Source organism: Haemaphysalis longicornis, unplaced genomic scaffold (assembly GCF_048455015.1).
Source record: "Haemaphysalis longicornis isolate Haplotype H1 unplaced genomic scaffold, Haemaphysalis longicornis Haplotype H1 scaffold_8, whole genome shotgun sequence".
Classification (NCBI taxonomy): domain Eukaryota; kingdom Metazoa; phylum Arthropoda; class Arachnida; order Ixodida; family Ixodidae; genus Haemaphysalis; species Haemaphysalis longicornis.
In genome coordinates, this window is record NW_027526445.1 from 33,792,782 (window position 1) to 33,812,783 (window position 20,002).

The 20,002-nt window shown below is 46.4% G+C and overlaps 1 protein-coding gene and 1 long non-coding RNA gene across 2 annotated transcripts in view; one reads left to right on the top strand and one right to left on the bottom strand.

Moving 5' to 3' along the window:
• LOC144149862 (sperm-specific sodium:proton exchanger-like) overlaps positions 1 to 20,002 on the top strand; it is a 348,027-nt gene that overhangs the window by 129,995 nt on the left and 198,030 nt on the right. The gene's annotated exons all lie outside the window — the stretch shown is intronic.
• Positions 1,164 to 7,048, bottom strand: LOC144150201 (uncharacterized). Its single transcript, XR_013318456.1, has 3 exons — positions 6,848 to 7,048; positions 6,154 to 6,240; positions 1,164 to 1,981 (listed from the first exon to the last, which is right to left on the bottom strand). It is a non-coding gene; the product is annotated as an uncharacterized LOC144150201 (long non-coding RNA).

A 20,002-nucleotide genomic window follows, 5' to 3' on the forward strand; every position in this document is an offset into this window, starting at 1 on the left:
CCAAATTCCAGGAGACAATACAAGTCTTGCGTCTCAATTGGCGAACGTGAAGGCAGAGATGCATCGTTCTCGAGTAGATCCTTGCAACTCCAGACCGCGTAATTTTGCCTGGAATTTGGCCTGCAGAACACGTTTTGTTTTCAACGTATAATGTTACAAGCAGCGGTTTGGAACAGCGATGGGAGCTTACATTTCAGCAGTCTGTGCGAATATTGCCTTAGAGGCTCTAGAAAATTCTGCGCTATGCTCGTACAAGACGGCCCCAAGATCTCTGTCTGCTACGTAGACGACTGTTTTTGTGTGATCCACCGCCGAGACGTAATGCCTTTAATTGAGCATCTAAACTCTTGTGTTCCAAGCATCCAGTTCACCATGGAACAGGAAAATAATGGACAGATCGCCTTCCTCGACGTACTTGTGAGACGGTCGGCCAAAGGATTTACAACCAGTGTGTATCGAAAGCCGACCCACACGGGTAGATACCTGGGGTTCGACTCTGCGCATCCTATAGGCCAAAAACGCTCCGTCGCCGCTGCACTCTTCTCACGCGCATCACGAATCTGCTCTGAGCCTGGTCTGCGCAAGCAAGAGCTAGCCGTGGTAAGGAAGGACCTTCGCAGTAACGGCTACCCTTCAAAGCTTGTGAGGACGCAACAATTGTGGGCTTCAGTTGCCTCCTCCGAAAGGGTTCCTGAAGAAGACAGGCAAAAACGCGCTGCCGTCCCCTACACGCAAGGCATCAGTGAAGCTCTTGCAAGGGTGTTTGGCACATATGGCGTTAAAACTGCACACGTGCCAACGAACAGGCTTAAGCAGAAGCTGGTACGCATGAAGGACCCTTTAGAAAAATCAAGATTCCCCGGAGTTGCCTACAAAATTCCATGCAAGGATAGCGATGCATCCTACATAGTTCACTGGAAATTTTTAAAAGAATTCAATAGCACCAGAATGATGTCAAAAAGGGCAATGTAAGCTGAAATGCCTTGGCGGATCATCACCTGGCTACTGACCACGTCATCGATTGGGATTCCGCAAGCATAATCGCATCAGAGAAGCGCCTGTCGACACGACTACTTTTAGAATCAGTGCATATTCAACCAACTAAAAACACGATTAACCGGTCGCGGGTAATCTCCCCGAGATACACATGCGCACTCTGCGCCACCGAACCTATAAATAATCGAGACCTTTCACCCCCCTTTCATTGTGATCAAGGGACCAGTAGGGGCCCCAAAACGTCTTTATTTGTTTATTTGTTTTTGACCAGGCGAGTGCCTGCTTGTATTTCATCAACACCGAACTAACCCGCCTGAATCACCACTTCATAGACATTGAGCAATTCTTTGAATTGGTTTATTGTAGCAAGCTGTCTTGTTTATTTCCTTATTTTTTGGCATTTCCTGTCTCATTTGAAATTGGGAGACCAGATAGCTTTTACTACGGGTCATGCACTGGTGACAACAAATATTTGATTTCACTTTAAACAATTTTGAGTTCTGTTTTACTGCTCACCAGCCAATGACCTGAAATATAAGAGGCTCTTAAAACATGTGCTGGCATTTCTTTCCTGCACTGTAGTACAACTAATCATGACTTTTATCATATTTTGTTCACAAATTGTAATATTTAGAAAGTATTCAGCTGAATGAAAACGTTATTTCAGAAGCATGCGCAATCAACAAGGCCTCAATGACTCTCACCACGTGGTTCACTTGATTCCGTCACAAATAACCTGATTGCAGCCACATTCCACCCAAGACGAAGGTAACATACCCTCTGGGATGATGAATATTTAAAATGCCTTACGAGTAAGTGCTCAGCACATGAAATTGTGGCATTAAAACAGAAGATCCGTTTGCGGCATCCTTCACTTGGGGCAGCGCTTGATCACAAACTTCAAGAAGCTGAAAAATGCTCCATGCGCCGCTCCAGCCAGCAGAAACAATGCAGGACGCAAGTTGGTAGGTGGACCGTTGGCATCCTGCGATTGTGAAGATTTTTATTTAGTAGATGCTCTTTTTTTTTGTACCGTTGTTCATTTTTCCTTTAACAAGCAGCTGAACTCCTGCAGGTTCTACGAATCATACAAGCATAATAAAATGCAGCAATGCAGAACAATTGGCAGGGTTACCTCAATTTTTCTTTTCTAGGAATGAAAACAATGTAGGTAATCTATACACAACTACAATCAAACCTTTCAATTTTTACCTACTTCACTCCTAACAAGCCCGCATACACGTTAGACATGTGAGAAAGCTGCTAAATTTATGCCCACAAACTTAATCAGGCATCAGAAATCGGCAGGGAACGACGTGTTACCTTTAAATGGCACTTTTTTTGTTCAAAACACGTAAATGGGCGAGAAAGGCCCATAACTATGATTTCGTACCCTTATCTGGAATGGTTTTCAGGCAATGCTTACATCTCACTTCAGTACCTTCAGGTGGTGGAGATCTTTGAAAACTCATTGCGGGCAAGTGGGTTGTGTTCAAGCTCTCGTATCTTGCCAGCATATGCTGGATTCCAGCATTCCCAATTCAACGTGACGACTTGAATGTGGTGGATGCAAGAAAGAATAAGCACACGCCAAGGGCGTAGCCGGGGGGGGGGTCCAGGTGCTCCCCCCCCCCCTTCATAATGTTTTATGCCAAGGCTGGGGTGCGGTTTAGGCAGCCTGAAAAACCGCCTGAAGTCACCTGCAGTTTTAAGGACATTCTTGCTCACATAAAGCTGAAAACAAGGGCTATGTCAACGTCTGATCCCTGCGCCCGCTCCAGATGCTGTACCTGTCAATATATACAGCCCGGCTGCATTTCGCGCCGGATACACCGACAAGCACCGGGAACCTGCCGCGAGCCGATCAAAACAGCCCTACTGTTTCAATGGCGGAACAGCACGGCCGGGGAATGGCAGAACAGCAGGAAAAGCCTCATATAGGCTTACATGTGGTCGGGAGCGTGTCATTCCTTGTCTTTACACTGGTACAAAGTATAATCACATGACAGAGCATGTCGCTGTATTTTGTTCAGTCAACTATCAATCCTTGATATGTTTATTTTTCTACCGACATCGCATTTCATTGACTATTGCAGATCCATAATTTCTGCTGCATAAAAAGCATTGCTCTGCCCATGTTGTATTTCCTCCACATCAACAAAACTACACAATTCTCCTTATTGCGGAGCTTTGTTTTTTTGGCACTATTCCACTGTTTCCTTGACCTCCCTCTTGGTTAGAATCAGCATTCTGTATTTGCTTAACCGGAATTTTACTGAAGCCATGTCTGTTTCGATTTAACAGATAGAAATATAATGAAATTTAAGAAACGTGCAACAAGCTCAACATTCAACAGCAGTGCAATAAGGTGTTCTGCTTAGCGCAAGTTTACTACTCACGTTACTAGCACAAAAAATAACAAAAGGCGATTACTTAAGGACGAAGACGCACGTTTGCTAGCTTCACCGCCATAATATACGAATGCGCCACATGTACAGTCCACTGCGATTCGATGGTTGTCGCGGGAAAGCTACTCTTTCAAACGAAGTAGAAAGAACACCAGCTTTAGCAAATATTCTATGCAAGTTTCGTTATCGTCGGCGTAATAAAGGGCAACCAAGTCCAAGTCTGTGCTTGATAACAACGAATGTACAGCTTGAAACCCAAAGGGTGGCAAGTCAGTCATGCGGGCCATTGTTGTATCATGGAACAGCCAACAAGGGAGCGAAGAGTGCGAAATCTCGATTTTCATGGTTCCGAAACGAAACCGTGGGCTGGTGGCACGCTTGGCCGCTCGATGCTGGCGCGATAACCTTCAAATCGTGCTCGACTGTACTTCATAGCTGACAAGAAAACTTAATAGTCCCTTTTCTAAAGGAAAATCTAAAACACGAGAATCTTGATAGCAAACATTCAGTGTTGGCCTCCACTTCCTCCCGACGAACTTCGGGAACCGCGCGCCACTCACGAGCGCACTCATGATCACGCTCATGAGCGTGGGTCCGCCTAACCACCTGCTCTCGGACGAATGATTCGCCCGTGGTCTGCCCATAGACCAGCGAACGGGAACTTAGGTGATCATAATTATCATCACCATCTAAGCTCCTTAAAGGAGCCATGAAGAGAAAACACAAGTTTGGTTCATTCAAAAGATTGTCTCATTAGAATCATACTGACACCACTTTTAACGTAAACTTCGCTCAAATAAGCTACATAATTAGGAAAAACGGGAATGGTCATGCGACCCACCAGCTCATTTCCCGCAACAGAACCTATGATGTCACATGAGCTAAGCTCTGCGATTGGCGGAGGCTGGCAGAAGCAGACGCCAATTAGGTAGAGCTTACAAACTAGACGAATGAGCGATTTGCGCTTAAATTTAGGGCACATTCTTTACAAAGCAATAAGAATGATGGGACAAACAGTGGAAGTTACGAAAGCACATGTAAACATAGAAGTACTGATGCGTTGTGCTGTTCGTACTTCGCACAGCATGCTTGGTTTAGCTGCACAGCACTGCGGGGCTTGGGGTTGTCTCAGACGACACTGGCCGATTGACGCAAGCAACGGTGTCTTACGTGACCCCATTTGTCGAGCGAGCACTATTTCAGGGAACGAATATTTTCTCCCAGAACAAAAACAAGCCAGATTTAAATGCGGGCAAAAACAAACCAAACGCTTGCCACGGTATGGTGGCGCCATCTAGGTTACAGAACGTAAAAAAACGCGGGAACAAACCAACACCGCTGTACATGGTGGAGACAACCTTTGAACGGTCCCGTGCCGCCACAATTGGGCCAACGGGCTCAACGCGTTATTCTTTTCGTTTCCCACGAGACCTAGCAACGCGAAACAGACAATATGATTCAAACTTCTTCAGTAAACCGCGTTGCGGCGATAATTTTAGCGCGGTTTTGACACAATGACTTGCTTCGGCGGCGAGCGAACAACCGAAAATGGCGCCGCCAGCGTATACGTGTCTCTGCCCTGTACGGCGGATGCGTGAATGAAGGTACTCTAGGCTGCAGAGCGGTCGGTTCCTGTGATGTCATTTGGGACCACAAAAACGCACGATTGAGCGGGAAAATCAAAATTTTAACCTGAATTGTTTAATTTCTCAGTGAATAAAGCACCATTTGTATCCGGACAAGCGCTGGGGGCACTATAAAACACGAAATCTTTCGAATAAAACCAACTTGCATTTTCTCTTCATGGCTCCTTTAAGGTGGGCTTTACAGTTAGCGTTGAGCATACACAAATCGCATGTTAAAGTCAGTTATTTCAAGCTTCGTTTGCAAAACAACGCGCAAGATGCCTTGCCTACATATTTCCCCGTCCCATCTTTTGGTCGACCACGGTTCCCCCCCCCCCCCCCCCCGAAAAAAAATTCCTTGCTACGCGCCTGGCAAACGCCCAATCAGGAGTACGTTCAGCATGCACGTCGGTTGTATAAAAAAAAGGGTGTAATGTATTGCTCAGAAGACTCAATGCTTGCACGCATCTTGGAGCAGCAACGGCCTTGGCAGATGTGTTTGAGTGGTTTTTCCTCTCTCATAACATCCACAGTGCTTTCAGGAAAAGCCCCAGGCCTAGCAATTAGCATGTTCCAGTTAAGAATAATGCTGCTGATACTTTACATTTTCAAATCTTTTTCTTTGTGGAAGGATGTTTCTTTATTGGCGGTACAGCACTAGCGTGCGTAAATCGCAGCCTTCAGAACCCCAATCAGGCCTGTTTAAATGGTACAGGCAGTTACATAACTATTTGAAAAAGTGGACTGCAAGGACTCAATTCACATGATAAACATCCAAAAAATAGCTGAAAACAGAACTGGTAAGGCTTTATCGAAGACTAAACTACAAAGGTAATAACATTTTTGTGTCACCACCTAAGAAATATGGCTTCACCGTAAACATGACTAACACCAGGAAGTTCGTATACATGGTGATTAACTGCTACGCCCACATTATGATTTTGGGTGAAACTTTTGAGTTTTCCGAAATTAACAATAAAGGTTGCCATTGAGCGCCTACATGTTAGGTTATGCATGAAACACCAATAATTGTTACGGGGGAGAGAACTTGTACATTCAAGTGACCGAACCTTATTCAAGTGTGATAGCCCACTGTGCTACCAAAACTGTGTTTGAAAACTTACGTTCTGGCAGCCAAACACTGTTGACAATGCTTGTGGCTCTTGTCCGGTTGAATGGAGGGACGTGATGCGCTCAGACCGTCCAGAGGTCTAAAACGGGATGACACATGATTACCACACATGCAAGAATGGAAATGATTAGGTGCACGAATGTTACGTCTCGGGCAACACAACATTCAGCCAAAATCACTGCCCGCGTACCGCCGCACCGTACACATGGTGAGGTGGCTCGCCGCAAACGCAACGAAGCTTGCGAGGCGCGCACATTCGCTCGCAAACGATTCTCCCTCGCAATTCCCAACACGGCACAAACGACTGCGGTGATCAACGAAGCCGAAAACGCTGCGCAGCACAGTTTAGAGGAGTAGCCGCCCGTGTTATGATAAACTACGCGTAAGACGTGGTTCCCAGTGGTGAACTCTGAAGCTGTTCAATATAGTGCTGCGGAATGGGAAACGTTACTGAGTTACTGAGCGCCACGGCGTTACTGAGCGCCAGTGCGTTTAGCGCTCAATGCAAGCACCACAATCTTTCGCACATCGCCTTTCTAGAGACGAGCCCTCTAGGTTCAACCTCGCCAGTTCAGTTAAACAATTCACACACGCGTGCTCCTGTTAACGAATCCTTAAAGCGGCGATGACAGCTACAAACGACATCCAGTGACAAGAAAGGCGGCAAATGCGACGAGACAGCTTACCGAGAGGAGCCGACGCAGAAGAGCGAGCGACGTTCAGAGGCAAGCGCCAAACCATATTAGCCGTCTTCAGGTGGCAAAGTTGTTCTCAAATACTTCATCGCGAAGTCGAACACGACAGGCACAACCGAAGACGACGAGGTGCCCAATTAATCATAATAACTGCGCTTGTTTAACCGCACACCACAGTAAACACGTAAACAAATGGTAAACAATCGATGAAAGACGGGTCACGGGGTATCTGTTCCGGAATCCGGCCACGCCGCCGCGCGCCGTACTCAGGGTATCGGCCGTTGGCAGGGGGCAACGTTTTTAGATTAGGTCAGTTTGCAAACTGCGCCTCGAGAGGCGGTACCATTTTGTCGCCATTCCGAGAGGTGGCGCTGGCGTTGCGTTGAGATCTAGTTTGTGGAGCGAGGCTCGCCCCGGCCATGTATTTTCGCTGTGCTGTTGGCGCTCGCCTGTTCGTCACGTCTGTATTAACGTATTAGCTCTGTGCTGTCATCGTGCATACATATTTTAGTGGATCTCTGAAGTGTCGGTGGAGTTTGTTGACGTGCTGCGCGCCAGGCTGCCGTGCGGGGTATGCTTCGGAAGCGGCCAAGTCCGTGCAGCGGCATTTCTTCAAAGCGCCGGAGGGTCCTGACGGATTGAAGGCGTGGGAAATCGCGATTCCGCGGAAAAACTTCAAGGTTACGCCATAACATACGTTTGTGACATTCATTGTGAGCCTTCAGACGTCGTCAACTGTTACGAACACGCTGTGAACGGTCAAACTGTAAGGATACCGTAAGGCAGGTGGACTCTGAGGGACGGCGCGGCGCCCTGTATTTTCCCTAACATACCTGAGCATCTGTCGCCACCAAATACGTCAAAGTCATGCCAAAAACCATCCAAATGGATGACAGTGGTTCCCACCTATGTTGCGTCCTGCCAAAATGATGGGTCTTTGCGCGAGGAAACTGGCGTAAGTGGCGCGAGTGGTGTAGAAAGCGCCGATGTCAGCACGTACATTGGGAACTGCATGAGTTGTGGTTCGCAGTTATGCAGGAATTCAGCAAATGTACGACATTTCAATCGTGGAATGTGAAGGCTTCGCCTAGCCAGGTTATTCTTCTACAAGCTTGAACATTCTGGGTGCAGTTGTGCTGATTGAGAAAGGTGCAGTAGTCGGGCAAAACTTGTCGGATGAAGTTAATTCAAGAGGTTTACTTGTACCGCCGTGTAGCTACAGCGATAAAAATGGGAATATTCACCCTCAGCTGACAAGGCAGGAGAATGTAGCAACATTTATTCGCTACATTGTTGCCTTAAAGATCAGCCCTTGGAACAAATGTTACCTGTTTCCAGACGTTTCATCCGCAACAACTGCCGTGAAAGGGCATGCAGTGTGTGTGGCACAACATATTCACGGTGCTATCAGATCAGATCCCTACCCGGCGCGGTGGTATAAGGCGCCGTGCTGCTGGGCGCAAGGACTCGGGTTCGATTCCCGGCCACGGCGGCCGCTATTCTGATAGAGGCGGAAAGCGAAAACACCCGTATGTTCCAGATTTCAGCGCATGTTAAAGATACCCTACGTGGTCAAAATTAATCCGGAGCTTTCCACTACGGCACGCCTCATCGCCTGTGAAGCGTAGGCCCGTTAAACCTCTTATAAATTAATTCATCTGACTAGTCAAAACTGAGAAGTGTTGCAAGAAATGTAGATTGCAAAAAGAAACAAGCAGGAAAAATCAACGCAGAAGACGCCATAAGCGATGGCTCAGCGGAAAAACTACCAGGCTAAACGCTTTAAAAAATCGGCATATCAGGGCCAGAAGAAGATAAGTGAAGGCTAACGCTTTAAAAAATCGGCATATCTGGACTACAAGAAGATATATGAAAGTGTCTGTGACCCTAACAGATAGTCCATCAGATTTACGAACCAACAAAAAAGAATAGCAATACGACAAACATTCTCATCCGAGAAAAAACGTTTATTTCTTTTAAAAAACCACATTTATACCTGTCAGAGAAATAAAAAAAAAACATTGGTTTAATAATTGGTTCAGTTTTCTTTGTTAACAGCGAAACTGTTTAACAAATCATAATTTTTCGTGTCCGCAGTTAAAATACCAAGAATTTGCTGAGCGCGTGCACTTGAGCGCGCACGTCAGCACTTGGTTTCCAATCGGCTCACTTGATCAGTTTTGTTGGGGTTGTAAACATGTTCTTGTGAAAACGTACCTACTGCATTTGCTTCCACAGCCACGGCCGCTGGATCGTGCGCTCCCATCCAGCGGCCGTGCCACAGCATAAATAAAAATGTCGAGGCGCCTTTTCTTGATTCCAAGTAGATCGCTGACTATTGTAGACTTTCCCGCATTCTCAGAAGTGTAAGACGTATTCGGGTATGCTTTAAACATTAATGAGCTATAAGGGATCCCGTACTGGGGAAAAAGAAATGAAAAAATAAATAAATGGAACGGGAAGCAGTCGAAGACAAGCGGACTGTGCAGTGTTTGCCTTGTCTTTTTTTTTTTTTTTTCTGAAGTACAGCTTGTTTCTCGTTATAATGTCGATAAAATGGTAAAGCTCTTGTCACTAAAGCGTAAGAGTAGCGCGAAGTTGGATTTCGCATGTCAAAGAAGAACATTAACGGTGTGCGGTGGTCGTTCACCGGCGCCTTTCCAAGCAAGGAGTAGCAGACGACGCGCCGAGACCGATCTCAACGCTACCGCAGCGCCACCGCCTGGTCGGCGACAGCACCGGCCCGCGCCGCGGTGCTTGGAAGGCCGCGCTCTTTGCCAACTGACCTAATCTAAAAGGCTGCGTCTGCTGCAACCCGGGGCTTCCGAGCCGATTCCCCCCGAACTGGCTGCTGCGCCCCACGGAAGTGACGTATGTCAACAAAAAAATTGCATAATTGCATTACATTGCAATTACTTCAATATTATTGCGTATATTTTTGGCAGTGACACACTAATATTACAGTATCAAGATTTATTTTTAGCCTGAGTTTATTGTCTTTTAATATGACGTCACCTAGTCACCGTGACGTCATGGACATGCTTTGTAGATGTTTGCATTATATTTTTCTCTGCGAAACTCGAGTTTGTTATTGTGTTTGACACTCGCGTAGAAGAAGTTGTGTAAACAAATCACTTTTTATAGATTTACCACGGGTTTTACGGATGACCTACGGACGAGCGGCATGGAGAAGAGGCCGAATTCCATCGAAGAGCGAATTTTGGCCCGTACGGGTAGAGTTCACTCTGGTACGGGCTTGTCTGTTCCGAGTTTGTTCCGTTGGCCTATTTCAAATATTCCGGCTTCGCGCGGTGCCGAGGCAAGCAGCGTCGGCGTTGTGTGGAGTCGCTCACGAGTGGTGCGGTACTGCGCTGTGTTTTCGTTTCATATGAGGTGTTCAGCTCCAAGCCTATGTCACCGCGCTTGTATCTTCTGCAGTAATTCACAGTCTTCAAAGTCCGATGACTATTCGTGGCAGCAACGCGAAGTGCTGGTCAGCGCTTGCGCAATGTTTTCATATCAAATACGTACGTATCAAAACCAAATGTTGCCCCAAAATGTGCAGTAAAGTACGAAGCACTGTGTTGCCTTCAAAACGTGACCGATGTGTGTGGTGCGTCATAGTTTTCCAGAGGTTTGTTTGTGTGAAGCTGCTGGCGACGCAGTCATCGATGCTATCATCACACTCATTGCTATACACGGTGTTGTGTCGGTATCACAACGCGAGGCAAATACTTTGATACTGCTCCATACTCGACTTGCAAGTGTCCAGATTCGTATCGCTGCAGGAGTGTATACGTGAATAATCTAGAGCCCCATCAGCTAGCAATGGTGCGTCGCAGTGACAGCGAGTTCTCGTTCGTGCGCTTCAACTTGCCGTGATCTCTGTCGTTACAAGCGTGGCCAAAAAATGCGCCGGATATCTGTCGTGAGTTACTGTGGCATTTTCCGTGTGTGTTGTGTTCGTGTGCTCCAAAATTTACGATGTCGCCAAACGTACGTGATCGTGCCCATTTATGACAGGCTAGGTGATGCGTCAGTGGCTTCAGCAATAACAGATGCTACGTGCTGTGTTGAACTGTTATATCTACATTCTAAGCATACCATCTAGGTGACTCTGCGCAGTTGTTTCTATTTGCTCTAACCTCAGTTGCCTTGTTCATCTTTTTTGCAGGGTATTTTTATTTACGTGTGCACGCAGCATATTAGCACTAAATCAACCTTACACACTTACCTGTACATGCCATAGCCCTCTTCGTAATCACGTGTGCATGTGCTACTGTTACCCAGCAGTATTTCGTCAGCTACTGTGCATGCTAGCAAAGATTGTTTGCATGTCGTTCTGAACCATTGCTAATAGCCTGAATTTCCTTTAGTATTACTAGCATACCTTTTTCTTTCTCACCTGCTGGCTTCGTGCTGCTTTTAAAAGGAATTGACGATTTAACGCTTATGTCGGACAAACTTGTAAAAAACAATACACGGGATATACCTGCTAAATTTCTCCATGGCACAAAGCACGTACACTGATCACACAGGCTAAAAGTATGTCTGACGTGCTCCACACTCTTCGTCTGCCCCTCAACGCTGTCATGCTTGATTTTTACCCAACCGGCAAAACCACTTCTGCTCACTGACGAGCCAGGGTCACTGTTACGCCCACTTCACAACATATAGTGAAAGCAGTCTGTTCTGATTTTTACCCAACAAACCAAACCACTTCCACTCACTGACTAGCAATGTAGAGTCACTGTTAATAATTAATCGTTACTAATAATTTAAAAAATCCAGATGTAACTGTAGCGATGGTGAAGGCGGTAGTGAAAGTCCGGGGTGGGCGACTTTGACGGCGCTTGTGGGTTTCAGTGCATTTGGACTAAGAACGGCTCTCACGGGGTAGAAGCCCTAGCATCCTTCTGCTCGCAAATCCATAAAATATTTCTCTGTCTCGTTGTTTAATGCAAGGCAAAGTTGAGGCCATTGAAAAGCACCATCAGAGAAACATGAGAAAGCGTTGCTTTTGCCTCCGTGGACTGAACCAAGGTGGACCCACTAGGTATATCTGCATCTAAGCATACATTGGGTGCTGCTGCGCAGCCGACTGGTACCCGTTGGCAAACCTGCTTCCCACACAACAACACAAACACATGCCTGTTGCATGCGGCCTGTGCGCATTTTGTTCGTCTGCGTGGAATGGAATGGCTGTGCCAGCAGGAAATAATTCATGAAGCACTGCAGGGCAGTGCAACAGTCGCCAGAAAAAATTTCCATCGGCAGACTCGCATACTCGAATGGCAACTGGCAGGCTCCATGGTTCAACACAGTGGTAATTCCAGTGTGCCACCAATGCAACAAGTCTCTCCATAGTATCAGGAGATTCGAATATAGGTTAACAAGGGCGGTGTGACAACTGTCGCCGTGCTGAAAAATGCCACAACAGGGCTGTATTGTGCACAGATTTTTGTTGCCACTCCCATCCCACCTAGTTGTGCCAGCTTCCAAGTTTACCCCGTATCATTTCAAATTAACTGACGTTTGCTGGTGTTTGATTGATAGATGCAAGCACCAGTAAAGTGTGTCTGTCATCTTTAGCACTAAAATCATGTTCTCAAGGGGAAACCGAGTTTAACGAGGTTGCGGACATGAAAGCTGGCAGTGCTCATGGGGGTCGTAGCAGAAAAGTTGCAGCATGGCGTCGTGCTGTTTTTGCTATGTTGATGTTATAAAGCGCATGGTATTTATATGGGTCATACGTTTCAAACAAGGCACTAGCTGGAAGTCGTTGCTGTCCCTTCCCTTTGTTACACTTTGTAGTTGTGCTCTTTGTTTGAAAAAATTATTAGAAACTAGCTAGTGTTATTACAATTATAGAACTTATTTTCTGTGAAGGAAATGCTGCCTTGTGCCGGCTAAAGGATACACACTGTTTTGGCTACACACATCATAAGACAAGATAGCAATGCAATACTCCACAGAGCCCGTGCACAAGCTGCTGCCTTGCATTGGTCTGACCCACAGAATTGACAGGAACAGCTCCCCAGGACTGATCCCGAGCAAAGGTTCTGGCTCGCTCATGCCCCTCAACTTCACAGAAGTCAATGAAACCTTGTTACACAGTCTGCGGCTTAAAGTAGCATTGACCTGAAAGTATCTGCACACAATTGGACGCGAGGACAGCCCAGACTGCCTTCTGTGTAAGGCTGTACAGAGACAATTGATCATTTGCATAGTTTTTGACCAAGGTATACTAGTGGGTGAAAAGACCTTGAAGCAGCCTTACTACGCTTGAATGCTTACCCTCTGTCTGAACGAAAGATTTTTGGCACGTGGGCTGACACGAAGAAGCAAGATCGAGCTGTCAAATCGCTGCTTGTCCTGTCAGGACTCTTGGGTCTATGTGGTGAAATTTCAGAAACTGCGGAACTTTTTTTTATGGTCGGTAAATAAGTTAAGCGAAATATGCAGTGATTAGTCTGTTTCTGCGCCCCATACATGCTTTAAGTGTACAAAGTTCATTGGTTGATTTCACTGTCATTTCTCATACTCTCAGTCCCAGTGGGATTTAAGTAGCAGGCCCAAGTTCAGTTTCTCAGGCTGGCCTCTTCTCCTTTCAAAAATCTTTTACTATCTTTACCTCTCTCTTGCCAGCATGCCAGGTGCTTGTAACGGTTTACTAGGATTCGCAACGGTCACCATACGATAAAAATTTCTTATGACTACTTTCATTGCTGAAGTTCACTGCACTCAGTGTACTAGGGTGTTTGGCGCACAATAGTAATTATGACTGCAGACAGCCTACAGTTCTTAAAGCCCACATCGAAATCTTGCCACGGACTCGTTCTTGCCTTCACTTCGATAAGGCTGTCACAAATGGGTTGATCAGCCGAACATGCTGGAAGGGATGTTTTTCTACACTCTGAATTAATGTTTGATCATTGTGCATACATTAAATACATTAAAGCATTTTTGCTGGTTCTTCCTTTTTATCTCTTGACACCCAGTGCAACCAATGGGCTGGTAAAAGCTGTGGCTTGTCATATGTGTTTCCAGTTCATAATGGTGCATTCTGCTTGTTGCCAAAGCCAACTGCAGAAAAGTTCTTCAGCCATAATGCAGTGCTGGCGATGGTCTTTTGTGGGCTATAAAAGCAAAATGTACTGGTTGTTGGTCAAATAAAGTGAGCCAATTTTAAATGTTTCTTCCCAATGCCGGATGTGTTTTCTTGGAGGTTGTGTGTTTGCTTAGTCCTTTTGGGAACAGTTGAACATGTATGGCTCATGTGTTGGCCATGAGACTAATCAGCATTTGAAGGTTCATGGGGCAGGTACAACTTGTACAGCTGGTGAGCGAAGGGATATAACTATTACATTTCCGATTTTCTTGCAACATGGCACTAGCATACAGCAATTAGGATTTATAATTTAGCTGCAGTTCTTTTTTACGACAATACTGCTATTGTGGCCATTATAAAATGAATAATAATTACGACCAGCCGCCATACGTTGCTGGCCGTAATGTGTGCGGCGTCATCAGAAAACGTCATGTCATAGTTACTCCCGCCGTTTACCGCGCACGCGTTTTGCGATGCGCGTGCGGCATCAACCTGGCTTGCCCGTGGAGCTCGGAAAAATACCAGGAAAACAGTCACGTACGTCTGCGCCACAAGGATGAGCACAAGACACCTCGCAGACGCCCAGCTGGCGAAGCCTAGGTGTTCTACCGCGTGCCGACGCATTTCACTTTAGGAGGAATGGGAAAGCCTGCGGACAAAGCAATCCGGGTCAGCCAGTCATGCATGCAGAAGATGGATATGACGATAATTTTAGGGACCTTATATGACGATGACTACTACTGCCACAGTGAGAAGCGACGACGGAACACGTAAATAAACAAATTTCGCAATACGTGGTGGTGTGTCATTCGGTGCTTCAGGAGGATCTAAAAAGAAAGCCTCCAGCTCGCCTTGCGTCACTTAGTGCAAGTTTCGCCAGTTTTAAAGACGAAGGTGTAACATCAAACGCGAAAACTGACCGTACATATACGTGGCGTCGGCGGGGCCACCGCTGTATGGACTGGTGTACTTGAACTCATTTCGCCAGAGCAGCAGCCAAATCCTCTCACCACGGCGCTAAACCGGCACCTTGGCAGAATGGAACCTTGCTGCCACGTGCTGCCAGCTGCAGCTGTGCACGTGGCAGCACGTATACGCGTAAACGGATGCGCACACACATCTCTGACTGCTGGGGAACTTCAGCGTGATGAGTATCCAGCCTGCTTGTCAGAAAACGAAGGCCTGTATGCTTCTTTCTTTTTGGACAACAAACGTCACATGGTTGGCCGGTTCTTCATCACTTGCAGTGGTAGGCTGTTGGACAGCTGCTGCTATGACCAGAAGCAACATGCGCTCTACTTACATGACGTTTGTATACAAATTATGTGCAACAACGCTTTTATCAATTTGATGTTCACAGTAGCTGTGGGCACAGTTTATGTGGGAGACTATATTGGCGCTACATTTGCTGCCCTTACCAGCGTGTGATACAGCGCTGTGCTCTCGCTGTTTATTAGTTACCAGCACAATTTTTACAACGGTGTGTGAAGTTGGTGAAATGAAGTACAGTGTATCTGTGCTTCCTGCTTCGGCGTGATTCTTTCCAGGCCATCACTAACAAGGGTGGCGAAGTTGTGCTTGTGCCAGAAGCCAAATTTTTTGACGCTTTAATTGTGATCAGTATATACTTGTAGCACTGCAGTGTACCTTGTAACTTTGGAAGCTCGGAAAAGTTGGTACAACATGACCAAATATACAGAGTTGTAGGCACGACGAAAAGAGGCATATTAACACGCGTTTACTCCAAACATCATTTTGTCACATCTAATATAATTCAGGCCTCTTTTGTCCCAGCTGTGCTGATTCCACTCCCCAAAATAAGGCACCTGCTGGTCTTTTTATGCACAGAAAGTATGGTGAGGTTTCAAAACATTTCAGGCTGCTGCGCCAAAACTATACGGACAAAAACGCTGGTGTTCAGCGTACTACAGTGCACCAGAACGGAAGATCAAGTGCACTGGGCACCAGTAATCTAGACCCAAGAGAACTCTTGTCAAATGAGGGCCTTCAAAGGTATTCCTTCGGCCTATTCTTCTCCCCACAAAAGCCACAGATTCTATGATCTAAATGGGAGCGCAAGCAGCCTTCGTGCAACACTATTTAGACCTTTGCCGGCAGAGTCTTCAGCCAGTGCCCACGTTTGAGGACAGCAGATCAAACCTGATGGCGTGATATGGGGCGCACACACACCTTCCAAAATAAAAAGAAAGAAAGAAGTGCGGTTACAAAAGCCGGCGAATTTAAACGTGCAACACAATCCTCTGAATCCTCCACTCGGAGTGGTTTTGCCTTGCCCGCAGGTACGCCGTAGATAATACAACACCGAACGACAGGCGATGTACCGAGGAGGAGAGTTATCAGCCTGCGCTTACGGCGCGTACAAAAAGCGCGTGCTTTTCATCGTAAACAATGAAAAGCACAGCCGACCTAAACATGAGTGCCGGCACGGCCCCTTTGCACGGCTCTGGTACTAGTTTCGGAGATCAAGAACGACGACCAAATCCAAGAAATAATAACAAAAAACAGGTGACGTCACTTCCGTGGGGCGCTCCAGCCAGCCCCGATCGGGCGAGGCTGGAGCACCCCGGGGGAAAGGATCCCCGGGGTGCAGCAGCCTTTGCCAATCTAAAAACGTTGGCAGGGGGTTGCGTAAACAAATTAAAACGACAACAATAAATAATTGCCTATTTTACTGAATAAAACATAATCTTTAGGTTTATTACTTATTGTGTGTTTTATAATAAAGAAGCTTAGATATTTAAAGTTTACAAACACAAAACGCGAACTGAAGCTTTTGGCGCTCGATTTGAACGTTAAAAAAAGCAGCAGAGAGTAAGATAACACTGCGCAATGAAATTTGGCAGTGTTCTAGTGTAAGTAATCGTATTATTATTTGGCGTCTGTTTATTTAGCGCCCGATTTCATGCCCCTACCTCCCCAACTTTTGTTTTCTTTTGATATCTGCCTTGTTCTCCAACGTTGTTTCTGCAGGAGAAACTAGGTGGTCTGTTTATTGCATTTGTACACAATATTTACGGTCGCTAACAATAAGAATGGAATAAAATTGTGATTGCTAGTACGTTATAACTCCACTGAGTGACGAGAATGACTGTTGTCAGAGAGGGCTATGATTGTGCTGGTGGGGCAGGAGAGGAACAGGGAACGACGGAATGATGATACAGATGTCACAGTTCAAGGCTGTGCTGTGCTCCGTGCAAGGCTGTAGGAAACAAAAAGTGGGAGGGGGAGTGTTATTCTGTCGATGTCGTAATAAGCAAGGGCTGATATTTTTCCTGTTTCAACGTCGGTGCTGCCGCTGCTTTTTATTGAATTTGGCAGCTTTTTTTTTTTTTGCTTTTGAACATTTTTGACGAGGTTGGGTGGATGGTACAATGGGATGTCTTTTTGAAATTATATTGCATGCATGACCTCAATCAATGATGATCTGAACACCTTTTCCCCACCCTTTCAACACCCTTAAAAAAAAAGGGGCGTTGAGGTTGGTCAACACCCTTTTTTTCACGCAAAAAGGGTGGAAAGCTACAAAAAAGGGTGTTGAGATTCAAGAAAAAGGGCGTAAGGGCCTCCCAACACCCTTTTTTCAATTATTTTACGCCCTTTTTGGCCAAAAAGGTGTAAAAAAGTTTAGTGTGCACCTGGGGTTGTTTCATCCCGCTTAGACAAATTCCGCAAAAAAGAAATGACTGGGATGCGTGGGACTGTCCAAGAACCGTTGAGCTCTCCCACCATCAACAGCGGTCCACCACAGCAGGCGCTAATTACTGTGGCCGGAGCTGGTCATAGCTCTATTCTAAAGCTCGTAAGACGAATTGACGGCATTACGCGAGCGTAGTGTTGCGGGATCGCACGCCCCTATAATATCAAAGGACATCCTAGGGCCCCCGCAGAGCGGCATAGCGGGCAGTATAGGGTGGCTTGCAATACAGGACATCTAGTGGGATGGAGATGATGTTAGTTTGAATGGAACTGAGCTTCCGTTCGTCCTTTTTGCATTGGTCTCTATGTGCCGGTGGGTAATTCAGACGCCCAAACCTGCAGTTGTGTGATATCCGTATGGAGGTTGGTTTAAGCGTTTTGACCGCATACCACTTTAGGCTTAGATACGCGATTACGCATACCTAAACAGATTTATTTATTTTGGGCCGACACCTTTCCAGCAGGGATATTTGTTGTTCAATGGTATCCTCATATACCAAGCACATCTTCCACACACACAGACACACGCATGTACCAAAAATATAGTCATCATGGTTTTGTGCAATAAATTTGATCGACGTGGCAGCAATTTATTACGCTTGCCTGCAGTCGCACTGGCACGCAGTCAGTGTAAAATCCGAGGGGCACGTTTTTTTGAGCGGTGCGTATGCAGTGCAACCTACCTCTAATCCTACCCCGGTTTCCCCTTCGAAACAAGACGCCATTGCTACCCCGTGCTACAGCGTCGTGCAACCTCGCTAAAGCGTCGTGCAGTTTCACGCGGCGCGGAAAGTATGAAACAGCCCAGATTGCACTTGCACGGCTTCCTCGCGTGCAACGTACGCATTCATCAGGCTGTGGCGGGATGCGACGCCGAGCACCTGAGTTTCGAAACAACACCGATCTGTCGGACGGAGCGCGCAAGATGGAGGAAGATCGAGAGACGCGTAATAACAGGCTGTCAGATACCGAGTTTGTTGTGGTTCTGCCTTGACTGGTTGCGGCATGGAACGGGTGTATTTGGCCGAGCTCGTGCGAAAACCGTGGGAAGACAGGATCTGCACGATCCCGCTGTCGGCGGTATAGGTATACAGAAGCTACGGGAAACATTAGGTGCTCTCGGGGAGCGACCCATTCTTGGTACCTTGGCAAATAGGTTTTTCAAGCTGAAGCCAGAAGCTGCAGCACCTCGTTTGTTTGGACAATTTTGGGTAGGCTTTGGGGATGTTGAGCACCGCCTATAAACACACAAAAGCACACACGTTCAAAGGGAATGCGTCCGAATGCGTACGTGCCACATACAAAACAGCCTACCTGGGCTACTCGACAGAAGCTTTGCGCACGAAGCCAGAGAACGTTAGAGAACATTGATGGTGATTAAACTCAACAGTAATCTGTCAGGCTGAAATGGCATAGCTGTAGAGCAGCCCCAAAGCGTCAACTATTATAACTTTTTGTAAAATTTTGAGATTTTTAAAACTTTTTGAAATTTTTGTAAAATTTTCTTTTAATGCAGGTACATGCTTGCGCACAGCCACGTACAGATCACGAACCACTTCCGTTTCGTTGCTGTTCCGAAGATATTACCTGCTCTGCTAGCTTTTTATACACGTTTAGTACTTTTTCGTATACCCGTACTTTGCTCTACTTATAACCCACATAATATGCACGCAGTTCACCACCACAGTGAACCAAGCGCTGTTGTTTGATAGGTAAAATACACAAGTGAATAAACAAACAAACAAATGAAAGAATTAGTGAACGCATGAATGAAGGAATATTAACCAGGCTATAGCCCAGTTTTGTATCTTGCAGGTCCAGCAGGAAAGCACAAAAGGAGGGGCGAAGGTGCGAATAGAGCGCAGAGAGTCGTGACCAGCGTTAGGGTACTAGATGTTAGATTTCATGGAGAGCCATAGAGTCTTTTGTGCGAGTCTGTCGCTCGCAGGAAGCGTTTTAGCGGCTGTGTAGCCTTCTGCACTCATGATGGAGAAGGGCGATGATGACCTATGAAGAGCACTCGGTCAGTGAAGAGCCGCCGAGTATTTAGCGTACAACTTGCACAGAGTCGGTAAGAGCTCTTTCACTGGGTCTCTTCACAGTCCGCGAAGTACAAGGCCATTGCAACGTAGCGAAACGTACGAGGCGACCTGCTGCAGCGAAACAACCTTCATTCACGCATCGTTAGAAATTCGGGCCCCCCATGGTCTTTTTACTTCTCCACTGTTACAGGTTACCCCCCGCCCCCCTTCCTTTTTTTTCCACCCGTGGACCGCGAAAAGCCGCCCCATCGTGTCCACCTCCTCATTTTGTCACAT